Source organism: Dipodomys ordii, unplaced genomic scaffold (genome assembly GCF_000151885.1).
Source record: "Dipodomys ordii isolate 6190 unplaced genomic scaffold, Dord_2.0 Scaffold37, whole genome shotgun sequence".
Lineage (NCBI taxonomy): Eukaryota > Metazoa > Chordata > Mammalia > Rodentia > Heteromyidae > Dipodomys > Dipodomys ordii.
This window is the reverse complement of record NW_012267253.1, coordinates 11,503,812-11,522,248: the sequence shown is the minus strand read 5'-3', so window position 1 is coordinate 11,522,248 and position 18,437 is coordinate 11,503,812.

The following is an 18,437-nucleotide window of genomic DNA, read 5'->3' as shown; positions in this document are numbered from 1 at the left end:
CAGGATTTTAGATGTTCAGCCCATAGTCACTTAGTTGTACTGCTTTGGAGCAGACAAAGTACACACACACACACACACACACACACACACACAGGTGTGCAGGAAGCAGGCAGAGAGAGATATAGACAGAGAGAGACCAAGAGAGAGGTAGAAAGAGAAAGACAGAAACATGGAGAAAGGGAGACAGAGAGATAGAGAATGGGAAGAGAGGGAGCAAGAGAGAAACAGATGGAGGAGGGAAAGAAGGAGGAAGAGAGAGAGACAGACAGACAGAGAGAAAGACAGAGAGACAGAAAGAAAGACAGAGATACTAGGTCTCCATTATCCACTTCAAGGACATGTCACCAATGATCTTTCTTTCTTTAGATCTCACTTCTCAGAAGTCCTACCTCTCAATGATACTAAGGTTTAGGCAGACTGATTTTAGAGGACATTCAATCTGTCGGAACACATACGATTTTTATTATTATGACTTGGAAAGATAGCTAAACATAACCAGCCTTAATTGGCTTCAGAATTTCCTTAAATTAGTGCTTACATTTGGTGTAAAATTTTGAAAAAAATGAATACCTATAATTTTTAATGTTTTTTATTGTGAAAATACTGTACAGAGGGGTTACAGTTACATGAGCAAGGTAATGAGTACATTTCTTATTGTTGTCTCCTCTTACCCCCCTCCCCCACCCTCCCCCAGCCTAAATTGTAAAATTTGTTGTTCAAAATAGTGTCTTCTACATCTCATTGTTGCAATGGGTCAACCTGTATCCCTATTTAGACATTTTGTTTTTTTCCTTCCCCTCCCCAAATTATACCAACATTAAATACAGTGAAAACAGGGGTTATACCATGGGGGAGGGACATACAAAGCAACAAAAATTCCTGTAATTTTGAGTTGTGCATTCTTGACAATGGAATACACAAATCTAGTCCAAAAGATAGTTGGTCCATTGCAAACACAGATCTCACAGCTGTTCATATATCAGGCAGCTAAATCAGCTTATATGTGGAAAGATGGAATCCTTAGGCAGTAATAACAGATCTCTGAAAAGAACTTCTGCCTGTATTTTAGCTCTGTAAACAATTAGGAAGTCTGATTCTTACGAGAGAACAGTTTGATACAAACCAGAAATTTTGAGGTGCCACAAATAAATTCATCCTCCTTTCAATGTAACACCCATAAATTCTACCTCGATGTAAAAGCTAAGAAAATCATTAGCCAAATAATAAAACTTAAATATCTACATTAAGAATAATGTCTTTTTCATTTATGACTGAGTTTGAGAATCATGTGTTTTACTCTAATGAGACCAAACATCTTGGAATGTTTTGTAAATCGAAAATGAAAAAAAAAAAGAAACAGGTAATTATTCTTAGAATGGTAATATTAGTTCCCAAAATATTTTCTTCTAATTAGAATGCTACAGATGAATACTTAGAACAGTTGAAAGCAAAATGAAAACATTTGTAAACAGTGAATTTTAATTTTATAATTTCCTTTAAAAAAGAAAATATGAATAAAATAAATTGGATATTTCTCTTATGCTATTATTAGCCAAAGCCTTTAAAGAAAATTATGTCATAATGAAATCATAAGCCACAGAAATAAAAACTTTAGTAATGAAATGAACATAAAATTGGAGATGCTCAGGAAACATTCAAAGATTTAACATGAAATGTTTCTATATTATAAGCAGAGTTACTAAATCTGAGTTTATGTGATACCAATATGATAGAAAGTCTACTAGTTTTACTTCAAAATTTTTTTAAATTCATGTGTAAATTTGAAAAAAACATATAATAAATATAATAGTGTATATAAATTGCAACAATATTAAGTGATATAAATGAAAAATTAAGCAAATTATAAAAAAGTCATAATTTTGATTTACTACAAAATTAAAATGGATCATCATCTAGCATATTTTTCCAAATAGTTTATTAATTTGTTTTATCAGAGTTTACTAATTATTTAAAGGAGTTATACTAAGAAAGACATGGTTAAAATTTAAAAACAAGGTTCTTATTGTAGTATTAATTTAGGCTTTTTCACTTATATTCATTATCCCTAGTTTTGAGAAATTTCCCTAAACAAGAATTTACAAATACATTATTTCTAAATATCTCTTGGGCCCCTAGTAGGAAGTTGAAGATTGGACAGAAAAGCTGAATAGGAAAATGAAACAAAATGAAATGCAAAGGAAACAGGAAATGAGAAGAGAGGAGAGGGAAAGAGAGTAAAACACAAGTGGAGGAGAAGAGGAGAGGGGAGGAAAAGACAAAGCAAATAATTGTGTCAGATACATTTTTCTTTTTCTACATATATCAAGAAAAATGGGGCTGGGAAGGTGGCTCAGTGGTAGAGTGCTTGCCTTGCATGCATGAGGCCCTGGGCTTGATTCCTCAGCACCACATAAGCAGAAAAAGCTTGAAGTGGTGCTGTGACTCACGTGGTAGAGCACTAGCCTTGAGCTGAAGAGCTAAGGGACAATGCCCAGGCCCAGAGTTCAGGACCTATGACCGTCAAAAAAAAAAAAAAAGAAAAAAGAAAAATGGCTCATAAAATCCTGTAATTTGCCGGGCATGATGATTGAGATCTGAAGATCTGAAGATTGCTGTTCCTGGGCAGGAAAGTCTGTGAGACTCTTATTCCAATTAACCACCAGAAAACCAGAAGTAGCACTATGGCTCAAGTAGTAGAGTGCTAACCTGTAGCCAAAGAGCTTAGGGACAGTGCCCAGGCCCAGAGTTCAAGACCCATGACCAACAAACAAAACAATCAAAAAACTGTAATTTGAGATTTTACTAGATTCTGTGTAATATCATCTAGAGCAGAGTTGACCTGAAATTATTTTCCAAATATTCTTTTACAGAGAAAATGGACAATCAACCTCAGTCCAGAAATCATGCTAAATGCATATACATGTGTCTGTATGCTGTGAAGAAGAGAATGTATCAAGAAGTAAAGAGTAATTAACTTGTAAAATTAATTATATAGCTATATAATAGTTACTTATGCAGTCCTTAATATAGCTGAAAAAATCTACATACATTAATATATAAAATTCAAATAAGGGAGTAAATGCTCACCAGTTATAATTACAAATACATACAGACATGTGCATATATGGAGACACAGAGAGAGATCTGACTGCCCTAGGCCTTCATGAAGTAAAGGCACTTTGCAGCCCCCAACTACTGATGTAGTCTTTTATACCATTTATATTACTCTTCTTTTGATTTCCTTTTCCTCATGGAAAAATTCAGCTCTTAAATAATGAAACATATATATGTAAATATATAAATATATACATAATATATGAATATATTAGTGATATTGGAGGCCCAAAGGAGAAATAAAATCCAATTAAGTGGGAAATTATTTAATCTTGGTCAGCAGTTTATATTAGAATGTTTGCTATTATGGTAAGCAATGAAAAATATTTCCCTTAGTTGGATATGGTAGCACCCATCTGTCATTCTAGCTACTAAGGAGGCTGAAATTGGGAGAATCTGAGTTTGAGTCCATCTTGAACAAAAATCCAAGCAACAGAACAGCCATTAATCCAGGAATTATACTACAGGGACTCTTGTCAAAGAAAGTACATTGAAGAGACCTTGGCAGTGTTATAATTATTGTAGTAATATTCATAATAACCAAGAAATGACAGCAACCTAGGTGTGCTTTGACTGTTGAATGTATAAAAAATTTACATAGACTCAATGGAGTACTATTCAGCTATAACAAGAAATCTTGTCACTTGTAACAACACGGATAGAACTGAAGATTGTATGTTAAATGAAATAAATTAGGCTCTTACTCTTATGGCAAATCTGAAGAAATTGATGTCCTATGGCTTGAGAGTAAATGTGAAAAGTCAGTGGGGAATGGGTTGTGGCAGGCTGATCAATATGTATTAAGCTACAGTTAGAGAGGAGTGAGAAGCTATGTGCTACTGTGTTGGAAGATCAAAGTTTATAAAACAACCACCACTGGATATGAAGTGTCTGGTAGACATCAGCAAATTATGTCCCAATCTGATGAGATTTCTCAACAGAGAAATCAAAGTTACACTACTTAATGGATACTGTATATGTGTAATTAATGGGTATCTGTAGGAAAAAAAACTACCAAATAGCTGTGGACCCACACTGTTCTCAAAGTCCCACACTGGAACTCAAAGTTAATCATATTTTAGGACATAAAGCATGTCTTAAATGCAAAAAAAAATGAATTGATCTCTTCCATCTTCTCAGATCAAAGGAGACACCACTGAATATTAGTATGCAAAACTAACATTTAGGAAATAAATACAAAGTATCAGTGAGTGAGAGAGAGAGAGAATGGATTTCATGAAAGAAAGAATAGCCACTTACATATCTTTAGTCAACCTAACTAAAAGTAAGAAAGAGAAGACCTGAATTAATTAAATCAGTTAGAAAAGGGACATTACAGCATACTACGGAAATCCAGAGCATTGTTAGGAATTACATTGAAAAGTTATACAAGAGTATATTGGAAAAACGTTTCCAGATACAACTAAAGAACTGTGTAGTGATTATCTTTTTCAAAACAAAGCAGCACAACATTGCCAAACTAAGTGAAAGAAACTCTCACCTTCCCTTTTAATGCAGTCCTGAGTGTTTAACAAATACCAAGACTTAGCACAGCACTGGGATTTTTAATCACCCACATTTTATTTGATTTCTGGTCTCTGTTTTGATTCACTTATACATATAAATATTTCTGGCTAACACAGGGTGTAGAATCTGTTTTGGCTTGTTCTGTTTCTTCAATGGTCTTCTTCCAATTATTAGTAGAAAATGCACCTGTGTTCTTGTTTTTCTCTAAATGTTTGTTTTGAGCAACGTTTGCTCAAAACAGATATGGCGCACTCCTAGCCTGTGTGGATAAATTTAATTGTCCACAATTAAATTTAGTAAGCAGCCCTAGGGATAGAAATCAGTGTAGTGATATGCTGATGAAAACTTGTTAAATTAATTCTAGATCTTATACATTTCACAAAAATTCATTCAAATCTCTTAATAAGCAGATGATTCCTTTAATGTTGGACATTCTGTGTGGGAAATAAAGGTGCTGAAATACTTTTGAAAAATAAGACCTGATTTTATTAAAGAGAAACTAAGAATCAAAATTCAGGCTAAACTTACAGAAATACTGGCATTCATCACCTAATTAAAATAAGAGAAAAACATTCTCAAAATGAGAATCAGATACATCATGTTCAGAACAGGAAAATTCACCATAATTCTGCTTTAGAATATTTATTATCAGAACATATTAAGAGGAATAAGGAAAAGGCCATGTCAACAGATGATGGGTTAATGGTTTTACAATCCACATTTTTTCCTCATGCAAACATCTGGTAAATAGAAATTTTATGTGAAAATTTCTCGTATCATACATGCTAATTCTACAAATTCTAGGTACAAAGTCATAGACTACAGAATCCCACTGAGAAACTACTTAAACTCTAAGGGAGGCTTTCATGGCAATTTTCAGATAATATATTTTATAATGACAGAGAAAGACAAATGACATATCAAGTCCTTTCCCTTTAGAAGCATTACGTTCTTCAGAATATAATACAAGAGAAAGCATGCAGAATCCTCAATATGTGCCCTCACTTAGAAAACTGCATAGTAATCTAACTGCAGGTGAAACTCCAAAAATAAGAAGTTAAATAAGATATGCTGTTTTAAAATTGCTTGACTTATCTATAAAAACACATATGGTGTTTGTAATTAGAGAAAATAATAAAATGATTTCTGTTTCACAGAGTTGATTTCCTCCTTTTGGTGTCCCATGGCTTCATGCAGCCTTTTAGGTCATTACCTATGTTGCTTCTTCTTTTTAGAAGTGTGTGTGTGTGTGTGTGTGTGTGTGTGTGTGTGTTTAATATGCTTTATCTGGTTAAACACCTGGATCAGAATTACCCGCTTCATTTATAGTCTCATTTGTGATAAACCCAGTATTTTTAGATTCTACTTATTTTTCATTCCAGCTTTTGAGGGAACAGAGTTCTTCTGTAAAATTTCTTAATCACTTTTATCCCCAAACCTTCACCTAAAATACAGACCTACCCAACGCTAAGACCCTATCAGCCAGAAATAGGGTTCTTACCCCAGAGGGAAAAGTATTGGTAGGTTAAGTTCATGGTCAACTCCTCTAGTACGCCACTATTGAGGTAAATCCCTTATGGTCCTAAAGAAATAATCATCACAACTTATCCAAAAGAAATGTCAGCACTTATGACATTCCTTCTCATCTTCTAGTCACTGCATTCATTCATTCCACCTCCTAGAACAGGACTTGGTACACTTAACATAGTTCCTCTTAGTGCTTCTGGTAAATATTTTCATTGTCCTGACCTTCACAATATGTTTCTCACCACAAAATTCTCTCTCTCTCTCTCTCTCTCTTTCTCTCTGTCTCTGTCTCTATCTCTCTGTCTCTCTCTCTGTCTCTCTCTGTCTCTCTTTCTCTCTCTGATTCTCATGGCTATCATTTACATGTCTTATCTTACACACACATGCAATCATGCCTCAATAAAAGCAAACCCACTCAGATTTCAAAGGAATGCCCTCTTGATCCTATGTACCTTTCTACCCTTTGTGTTGACCTGTCTGCTTCATTTCCTGCTCCTTACACTCATTAACAACATGAAAATTACACAGCTCTGTCTGAACTGCAGATGTAATATTGTTATTATCCTGTCAAACAAGTTTTGACCCTATAGCCTAAAGAATGATATCTATGTCCTTCAGAGACACATTGATAATTTGAAGTCTTTCCTCTCCTGACTTTTTCTGCTTGTTTTTTACTCACATATTACTCCCCTGGTTTACAGAAATTCTATTCACTTCCTACTTCCTTCCACCATATCTTCTGTGTTGTTAGTCCAGTCTGTTTAGATCAACTTAATTTTTTCCTTATATTGCTATTTCCCTTTAACTAAATAACATTTATTCAATCTCGGATATTCATCCAGGTGAATCAACTTTGCTACTTTATAAATGTTGTGTAAGAACAGTCTCTGGGAGGAGGCTGTAGAACTTGCTGAATCATGAACTCCATATACACTGGATCTCTGTTTTAATCCTCCTAGGAAACCTACTGAATATGTTAAAAATACACTGGACTAGTGGCTCATGGATCTCTGTTTTAATCCTCCTAGGAAACCTACTGAATATGTTAAAAATACACTGGACTAGTGGCTCATGCCTGTAATCCTCGCTACTCAGGAAACTAAGATCCGAGGATCCCAGTACTAAGCTAGCCTGGGTGAGAAAGCCTGTGAGACTCTTATCTCCAAATGGCCACGTAAAAGCTGGAATTGTAGATGTGGCTCAAGTGGTAAAACACTAGCCTTGAGTGAGAAAGCTAAAGAATAGCACCCAGGCTGTGAGTATAAGCCCCAGGGCTGGCACAAAAATAAATAAATAAATTGATTATTCAAAATTTTCCTAAACTCTCTAAATAATAACTTCCCCATTTTTAAAAAGGATTTAATTAAAAACTTCCATATATTCTTTCATTGTGATAAGTCTCTTAAAGTTTAGCATAGTGTCTAGCTCATATAAGCAAATGAGAATATTATAGGGATAATTACATGAGGGTGACCATATTAATCTGTAGTTCAATTGTATTTTTGAATGTCAGACAACAGAAATATATGCCCTACCCTATACTCTTCTGTCTTCATAACAGTGTGATGCTTCCACACTAAGCAATGACATCTAATCTACCTATGAAGAACATATGAGATTTGGTTGTATATGACCAAATACATACTTCCTCTATTGGAGAAATCAGCTGGAGACTGTACAATAACACGCAGGTGATAGAAGTGATAGATCAAATATACATATATATATATATATAATACATGCATGCATACATATGGAGAGAGAAAAGAAATGAAAAAGGAATATAAAATTAGAGGAATGGGACAGAACAGAATCAGTCTCATAACATTTACAACTTATTTAGCTATATTTTCCATGTATTATAACTATGGCTGATCAGAAGGCAAAGCAAGGAAGAATTACACTCTTTTGTTTTCTCCAGACCTATCAACTTACACCTCAGGTGATGCAATCAAAATTCCCAGAGTAACTTCTAAAGCACCTTGTTGTAATACGTGACTCTAAAGTTCAAGGTAAGTAACCTGGCTTTAAACTCAGACTTGAGGTGTTCAGGTTTCAGCAATGTCAAGTCCCATAGAAGGTGTGTGGGGGAAGGAAGAAAAATACAGAGGCAATAAAGTTTGCTTCAATGTGAAAAATGTGAGAGGCATGAAATGTTCTTTGCAGAATGATTTAACAAGTCAGATGTAATGAAAGGGAAAAATGAATCTATTGATGCCAGCAAGAAAAGGAACAATGCACTAATTATCCTCTGTGCCAAACATTTATTGAGCTTTGTACTTGGGTGGATGTGCATAGGTAAAAGATTCTGCCACTAAATTTAAATAAGTCACCAGGGTTTCAGTGTTGTATAATCAAGAATAACGAATAGAACAAAGCTCTACATTTTTTTTATTCTTAGTGTTTTCACTTTAGTTAAAAATATTGCTAGGGATTCTTTTGAATTATCTTAACATTTAATCGAGAGAAGATTGTCCTCATTTCAATCAAAAGTAGAAGTGAGGAAGGACCAATAGAAATATTATTCCTTTAGTGTTAGGAAAAGATAGCATAATCTCAAAATCCTACATCAGATAGAATTTCTAAGTCTATCTGCCCCATTTTATTCAACCTTCCTGAGCACTTACTATATCCCAAAGTTGGCATGGATGGCTAGTGCTAGAATCACAGAAAACTCACTTTTATCGTATAAAGAAGCAAAAAATTTAACCAATTAAGGAAAAGGTGATGATTAATATAATAAAGTCATGCATTATGTTTGTTTGTAGATTTATAGGTACATTCTAGTTACTACAAATGAAAGAAACCATACAGCCTATGTTTTATTGACTCTGGATACTTCACTTAATATAATTTTTTGCAAGTCTTTCCATTTCCTTATAAGAAAGGTACTCTTTTCTCCTAAGGTGATACCAATGTAACTCCCCAAACTGCTTTGCCAACTGGCTTCCTATTAGTTTTAGTCAACAGGAAGAACTAGAAGGTACACAGGAAAATGCAACCTTATTGTCCTGTCAGTGTGACACAGCATGGAGAGTTTGCCCTACAAGTTCAGCTTGCCTCAACCTTAGTAGCTTTGGCAGGCAGATACAGACTCCACAATTTCCATTTCAAGTTTTACCAGTCATCAAGCCCTCAAACAATCCTTTTCTACACAGGCACTAGAGAAGCCAGACAATGCCTTAATCGGTAAAGCTTGAGCTACATTTGCAAGAATTTTAAGAGTCAGTCTGTTAAGTCTTTCTAGTTCAAATGCTTAATGTGACTTTTGTTTCCTTAACTTAACCTTAAGTGTGTCTTAAATGTGTAGAAACAGGAGCATGATGATTTCATATCTCTAAATGTAATCAATAATTTATCTCATTGAAATTTTCTTACAGTTTTACATGCTTTTTCAGAAGTATTTCCTTGAGGATGGAATATTTTGTTTCATGTACATGTGTGTGTTAAGAAATTACTTAGAATCTGTATATAGTTATTCCAAATATCTTCTATTGGTGTTTGGAAGTTCCTGAGTTTTTCTCTCATTTCTTATATTTATGGTAGAAAAGCCAGAACAAATTAGTTTATACACATAATGAAAATAATTGTCATTGATTTTAAGTAATACTATATCAAAAGCATATCTATATGAGTTAAAGATAATTTTCTTGAAATTGAGTTTCTGAGAGAAGCAATGGTCACACCTGTAATTCTAGCTACTTGGGATGCCAAGATCTGGGGATCCCAGATCTAAGCTAGACTGAATGAGGAAGTCTGTGAGACTCTTATCTCCACTTAACCAAAAAACCCTACAGTAGAGTTGTGACACAAGTGGTGAGTGCTAGTCTTCAGCGCAAAACTCAAGGACAGTGTGTAAGCACTGAGTTCAAACCCCAGTACTGCCCCCACCCAATAAAAGAGTTCTGCTATGAAAGAAATTTAAATATATGCTTAATGAACAAAAATGGTATATATTGATATTTAACCATATAAAATCAAATGTGATATTCTTCAATTATAGTATCTATATTTTATATATTACATATGAAACTTATGGTCTTCAAATTACAAGATAAACAGAAAATGTGGGGATGAAGCTATTTTACTACCTCATTAATTAGAATTGAGCTGGAGGAATTGGGTACTTAAATCATGACATTATGAATAATTAATTCTAAATAAACATCATTTTCTTTTAGGTATTCAGTTTAATTAAATGCTATCAAAACTTTCACAAAAGGAGATCTTACCAAGGCAGTTTTGATGACTACAAACATCTATTTTTCATTTGTTAACTTACACTATAATCCTCTACAGAAATTTCATAGAGAATTTAAAATTTCCTATTTACCTTTCTTGCATCATAGAATTTTAGGTTAATTCTGTTGCTTGAGATGGCAAGAACAAATCTTGCAATAAATTTAAATACCTTCTCTTACAAAAGGTAGTTAAATTGTCTTATACTGTTAAGGCATGGCAAATACATAATGTAAGACAGAATAGTGAATAAAGATCTGGAAGAAATTGGCAAAAAATATCAACATTTTAAGTAAGTATGAATTACATCTTATACTAGTAGTTCACAAAGCACATTAATACAAACACTTGGAAATTCTTGAGTTATTCATATTTTCATCACTACATGAATAAAAACTGAATGGATAAAGAGGCTTTTGTATTGGAATAGAACTATGCTTCCAGGGTTTTTCATATAAGTCAGTATTTAAAACAGTCAAAAAAATTTAAAAAGCAAATTACAAGTCACCTTTTCTATGCTTTAGTCTCTTTCAAATCATATATTTTGAAAGCAGGCCACTGAAACAATAAATTCTCCTTCAGAATGAATGTATTGGAACCTCAGCTAGTAATTTTCAGTCTTAGACTCAAACACAATACAATTTTCTGTGTTTTTTAAAAAATCTACAATTTAAATCCCACCAGCATCAAATCAAACACAAATGCTGAACTCAGATGGACAAATAAAAAATAATTATGTTACAATTTATAACTTCCAAAGGCCTACCATTCCTGCTTCATGTGTTTGTTGGAGACTGGGGTAGGTTTATTAAGCAGAAACACAACCCAAAAACTTAAAGTTATTTTTCCCCATATACTATTTCTCTTGTTGTCTCAACACAAAATACAACCGCAATTTGCCTTTTGCCTGCCCAATATTACCACTAAGGTACTACGCTAAAGTATTTGGGTGGAAAAGTCTTCTGGACTTTTTGTGCTTCTTTTTGTTGTGGTACAAAAATATGTTATGATATCAACAATTACCCAAACTACTTATGCTGCAAAGTTGGTTAAAAATGTTAGGAATTCTCAAATTATTAATGATAAAAAATGTAATAGGTTCTGAACAGTACTTTTTTTTTGTCTTTAAGCTCTAGTTATTACTAACATAAACAGTGAATGTACCAACCCTTTTTGCTTTTACTTTGGACATCAACTTAATGATGAAATGGAAGTATATGACTGCTTTTACACTACAACCCCCATGACTGGCCTCCAACTCTCTGAGGCAGGTACACTTAAGGATCATAATGGTGACACTGAATATCACTGGAGACAATTTTCCTTGTCTTTGGAAATTTTTGTAATGGTGTAAATGTTAAAGTGAAATGTGAAGCCAGGGAAAACAATCTAAGATAATCAATGTTTCAGAAGGCTTCTAGGTGCTGTGAGTTTGCATTGAATATTGAATGACAAAACAAGTACATTAAGGAGACCTGGAGGTCAGAACTTTTTGACCTTTCCCCATTCAGCAGTGAGATTAAACAGCCTACCAATTGGATAGCAACTAGAGAAAATCATCCATATTCTATCAACACACTGAACACAGATTGCTACTTTAATATCATTTTCAGTAAATCCCTAAATTATTAGCTAGTAACATTTTAGGATCCTTTCAACCTGCTACTAATTTTCTACTCCAATATATTTAAGGAAAGGAATTATCATTTTATATGAATTATAGGTCTGGCCAAAATATACAAAGAGGCTGAACATGCTTTAAATTATCTGAAAAAAAACCACTTAATTATTTTCATTCAAAAGAAGATAAATGCTATCCTTGACAAATATGTAGTTGTTTCTGGATGGTTATAAACAAGGATGCTTACAAATTTGCAAATGAAGAGTATTCAGCAATCTTTCCTTGTGTATTTACAACAGAATAAAAGATAAATGACAGTGAACTGAGAAGAATGCCCAGGAGAAAACCTATATTAGATAATCTGAATTTGACCCTATTCCAAATAGATGTATTGCCAAGAACCTTTCAAGATAATTTCCATCAGCTGCAAAGGAAATGAGATTATAGCTTGTATAGTGATGGCTTTGATATCACATTCCATTGATATTGAATAAAGTGCACTGTTTTGCAAGGCAGATAGTATTTTTAGGTATTTCTCATGAATTTTGGACAATTATACGCATACAAGTACCTTTTCCTGTCAAGCATCTTGGGAGAAAAGTTGGTACATGGCCAAGGATCCCAGAACTATGGCAACAATTGCAGTTCTTTGTCTTTGCCCTTTCCTAAAATAGAGTCATTTAAGAACAATTGGTATTACTTTCAAAATTTCTTTTAGTTCTTTTTAGAAAAATGTTGAATTAATCCTATTAATACCTAAGAATACTATATTTATATTACCAGGTTTTTATGTTCTTAATTTTAAAACTATTCATATTCTAACTGGCCTCCTTCCCTCATGTGCTCTCCTGCCTCTTTTCCACTTACCCCACCTAAGTTTTCTTTCCTTCTTTTTTATTTCTCATATTTTCACTGTCTACATTCAATCTTATTGTCCTTACATGAATCAATAAGATATAATATTTAAAAAGGCATTAAGTTCATATAATAATGGGGAATTGAGATTTATTTTAGAAAATAACTTTTAACTTTTCCAATATTATTCCTATAGTCAGAGATAATTGATTGTTATATTTTTGATGATTGCATCAATAGAAATCAACACTACTATTATCTAGAAGAAATTTTATTTCATTGTTAGTGTTCTTTGAGCTTAAGGTATTGGACTTGCTAGTCAGATACTATACCTCTTTAGCTATGTCTCCAGCATTTTTTTTTACTTTGCATAGTTTTGAAACCTTCTCAAAAGTCACCAAGAGTGACATGGACTATAATCCTTTAAGCTATTATACTACTGTAGTTGCTTGGATGACAGAAAAGTATTTCTATACTATCAGCTTTTTCTGTTGAAACAAAAATCTGGCAAAATTTTACCTACTCTAGCTTCAACTCATAATCCTGCTGATCTTGGCTTCTTGAGTAGCTATCTATAAGTGTCCTGTAATACTAGCTGCAATTTGTCATTTATCTTTGGAAAAGCTGAAGAGAAACTACTCACATCTTTTCTGTGTACCTGATATTACCTGTTATGTAATATACATATCTATCTTGTGTGATAACTATCTACCTGTCTGTGTATCTATCTAGACCTAGACTCATATATGTGTGTGTGTGTGTGTGTTTGTATTCACAAATACATTTTATTTTATTAATTAATTAATTTATATGTTTGTTTATTTTCCATGCTGGTTTTAGTGCTTGTATTTAAGGCCTGGGCACTCTCATTGAGTTTTTTTTAATTCAACTCTTGCTCTGCCCCTTGAACCACAGCTTGACTTCTGGCTTTTTGTTGCAAATAAGAGTTTCACAGATATTCTTGCCCACGTTGGCACTGAATTGTAATCCTCAGATCTCAGCCCCCTGAGTAGCTAAGATTACAGGGGGTTTAAATCCTCAATATTTTAACTGTTTAAACAATTGTATTTTTACTCTTGCTTCTACTGTCATTATATTATTTGAGTTCATTATGGCAATATCTCTTACTTGAATGATGATGATAGCCATGAACTCATCTAGATTTAATTCTTTTTTTTCCCCTTGACTTGTTTCTTTTCTTTTTCTTTTTCTGGCATTTACTAAAGCAGTTATAAACACAGTGCAGCTTGACCAATGTCACCTCTTTCAACATTTTGACTCATCCACTCCAACCCACCCATTCTTTTACTTAATTTTAGGTTATGTAACATTTTTCATATTTAACAAAGCATTTTATCTACAAAGCATCCTGATTGGTGTCATCATTTCAACATCTTCACCCCTTTTTGACCCACACCTTCCCTTATATTTCTGAATTCTGTGCTATATGTAGTGCATTCTGTTTTGTTTGTTTGTTTGTTTGTTTGTTTTTGTTGGTTGTGGGGCTTGAACTCTGGGCCTGAGTGCTGTCCCTCAGCTCTTCAGTTCAAGGTGAGTGCTCTACCACTTGAACACAGCGCCACTTCTGATTTTCTGGTGGTTTATTGGAGATAAGAGTTTCATGGCTTTTCCTGCCAGAGCTGGCTTTGAACTGCAATCCTCAGATCTCAGCCTTCTGAGTATCTAGGATTACAGGCTTGAGCCACCAGCTCCTGGCTTATAGTACATTCTTGTCTGCATTCTTCCCCTTTCTCTCATCGATTTTTCTACCTCACTCCCCAGGGTTCTACACCCCCCTCTTGCAAGTAGCCATTTCTTGGTGCTTATTTTGTTGGGCTTTGATTCGTCCTTTTAACAAATTACAAAATTCGTATTTTCTATAGAATCTATTACACTTCAGTTAATTCAATTTAAGCCCTTGCTTATTACCCATTGTGTTTATTGTAGATGTATAGGCATATTCTAGCTACTGCAGGTGAGGAAAACCATGCAACCTATGTATTTCTGGGTCTAGCTTAACTTCACTTAATAACTTTTTCTCCAAATCTTTCTATACCCTTACAAATGGTACAGTGTTATTCTTTCTGATGGATGAGTGGAATTCCATTGTGTTTATATACATTTTCTTTTTTTTTCCATTTCATGTCGACACCTTTAAATATATATATATATACATATATATATATATGTTTTCATTGTAAAAAATATTGTTCAAAGGGGTTACCATTACATGAGTAAGGTAATGAGTACATTTCGTATCCAGCATTGTTACCTCCTCCTTTGTTTTGCCCCTAACATCCCTTCCTTCCACATCTTCCCAACTGCCCAAAATTGTAAAGTTCCTTTGCAACATAATGTCTTCTACATCTTATTGTTACAATGGGTCAACCTGTATCCTTATTTCAGTATTTTGTTTTTTCCCTTCCCCTCCCCAAATTAGAAAAATGTATATGCAAGATGCAGAGCACCCACATCAAATAAAGTGAAATCAAGGGTTATACCGTGGGGAAAGAACATATAAAAGAAACAAAAAAATCACATGGTACATTATAAATACCTTAAAAACAATAGCATGAAGGAAAAACCACTTGTGTTTCTATTTGGGGTTCATTTCACTTAACATCATCTTATATGGTCATGTGTACATAGCTTTTGACGTTTTCTGCTTGTCCCAGACATATACTAGTATTAAGTATAATGCTGGTTGTAGGTTTGTCATATACAGCCTTTATTGTATTGAGGAATGTTCCCTGGATTCCTAGTTTTTCCAGAACCTTCACCATAAAGGGGTGTTGGTTCTTGTCAAATGCTTTTTCTGCATCTATTGAGATAACCATGTGGTTCTTATCTTTGCTCCTGTTGATGTGTTGAATTATATTAATTGATTTGTGTATATTCAACCAGCTTTGCATCCCTGAAATGAATCCTGTTTGATTGTGCTATATGATTTTTTGGATGAATTGTTGAACTTGATTGGCCAAAATTTTGTTGAGAAGTTTTCTATCAATGTTCATCAAAGAAATGGGTCTATAGGGGCTGGGAAGGTGGCTCAGTGGTAGAGCGCTTGCCTTGCATGCCTGAGGCCCTGGGTTCAATTCCTCAGCAACACATAAGCAAAAATAAAAAAGCCGGAAGTGTCACTGTGGCTCAAGTGGTAGAGCGCTAGCTTTGACCTGAAGAGCTGAGGGACAGTGCCCAGGCCCAGAGTTCAGGCCCCACGACCAGACCCCCCCCAAAAAAAAGAAAGAAAAGAAATGGGTCTATAGTTTTCTTTCTTTGATGAGTCCCTACCTGGTTTTGGGATGAGGGTTATGATAGCTTCATAGAATGAGTTTGGTAGTGAACTTTCTCTTTCAATTTAGTTGAAGAGTTGAAGGAGTATTGGTGTGAGTTCTGCTTTGAAGGCCTTGTAGAATTCCACTGTAAAACCATCTAGTCCTGGGCTTTTCTTAGATGTGAGATCTCTTATTGCTGTTTCTATTTCAGTGCTTGATATGGGGCTGTTAAGATGGTTTAACTCATCTTGGTTTAGTTTCAGCATGTCGCTATTTGCTAGGAAAAGGTCCATTTCTGCCAAGTTCTCAAACTTATATGCATAGGCATTTGAGAAGTATTGAACTTTGGTTTGCCTCCTCTCGCTCCCTATCATGCTCACACTGAGTCCTTTGCAGGTTTTCAGTCTTTACATTCACCATGTTTACCAGTAGTGTTTGTAGAGCTTTTTGTTCTGAATCTTGGTTGTTTCTGTGGTGATGTTTCCATTCTCATCTCTGAGTTTATTTGGGTGTGTTCTCTTCTTTTTCTAAAATTTACTAAGGGTCTGTCAATTTTGTTAATTTTTTCGAAGAACCAACTCTTTGTTTTGTTGATTCTTTCTATGATTTTTTTTGGATTCTAATTCATTTAATTCTGATTAAATTTTAATTATTTCTTTCCATCTACTGGATTGGGGTTTATCTTGCTTCTCTTTTTCAAAGAAGTTCAGATGCCTCATTAAATGGTTTGTTTCAGATATTTCCAATTTGTTGATGTAGAAACTCAGAGCTATAAAACTTGAATCTGAGTACTGCCTTTGCTGAGTCCCAGAGGAGCTGGTAATTTGCATGTTCATTTTTGTTGAATATCATGAACATTTGATTTTCCTTTCTAATCTCTTCCATTACCCACTGGTGATTCCACAGTGTGTTTTGTTCAGCCTCCATGTGTTACAGGAGTTTCTTTGGTGGCTTTTGGTGTTGAGTTCTAAATTTATTCCTTTGTGGTCTGAGAGAAAGCAAGGTATAACTTTAATGTTTCTGAATTTGGACAAGTTTGCTTTGTGACTAAAATGTGGTTTATTTTGGAAAATGTTCCATGTGCTGCTAAGAAAAGTGTGTATTCTGATGCTGCTGGGTGAAATATTTGGTGGTTATTTGTTAAATCTAGTTGATCTATGCAGTTGTTTAGATCTGTGGTTTCTCTGTTGAGTTTTTGCCGAGTTGATCTATGTAGTGGGGATAGTGGTGTGTTAAAGTCCCCAGCAATTAATTTCCTTGGATCTATGTGAGATTTGAGAGAAAGTAGTGTTTCTTGAATAAAATTTGGGTGCTGCATTGTTTGGCAAAAAGATATTGAGTATTGTAATATCCTCCTAAAGGAGAGAACCCTTAATTAGTATGTAGCAACCTTCTTCATCTCTTCTTATTAATTTTAATTTGAAGTCTATTTTATCTGATATTAGGATTGCGGATTGCAACTCCAGCCTGTTTATGGGGCCGTTTGCTTGGTAGATTTTTTCCCAGCCTTTCACTTTCATAATATGTTTGTTTTTATGGGCAAGGTGTGACTCCCGAAGGCAGCAGATAGAATGATCTCGTTTTTTATTCCAACTAGACAGTCTATGTTGCTTAATTGGAGAGTTAAGTCCATTAATATTGAGAGTCAGGACTAAGAGGTGTTTGGTAGTTCCTGCCCCCTCTTGGGGGCTGCAATAGCTGGGTTCTTGGATTCTTGGATTCTCAGTTTGGGTGTGGTTTCTTGGCCTTTATTGTGGTCTCATGTTTTTCTATGTGCTGGACATCTTTAAGTATCTTTTGTAGGGCTAGTTTAGTGGAGATATATTGTTTCAGTTTTTCTTTGCTGTGGAAGATTTTTATTTGACCTTTGGTTATGAAGGAGAGTTTAGCTGGTTACAGTATTCTTGGATGATAGTTGTTTATCTTTAGGGTATGGCATACATCATTCCAGGCTCTTCTTGCTTTAATTGTCTCTGCTGAGAAATCTGAGGTGATTCTAATTGGTTTCCCTGTATAGGTGATTGATCTTTTCTCCTTAATAGGTTTAAGGATCTTTTCCTTGGTCTGAATTGATCCTGTGTGGATTATAATATGATGGTGGGATGTCCTGTTCTGCTCTGGTCTATTTGGGGTTCTAAAAGCTTCTTGTATCTTACTTAATAGGCATATCTTTTTGCATGTTTGGGAAGTTCTCTACTAGGATCCTGTTAAGCAAATTTCTTAGACCATTAACTTCTGTCTCTAGGTGCTCCTCCACACACATTATCCTCAGATTAGGC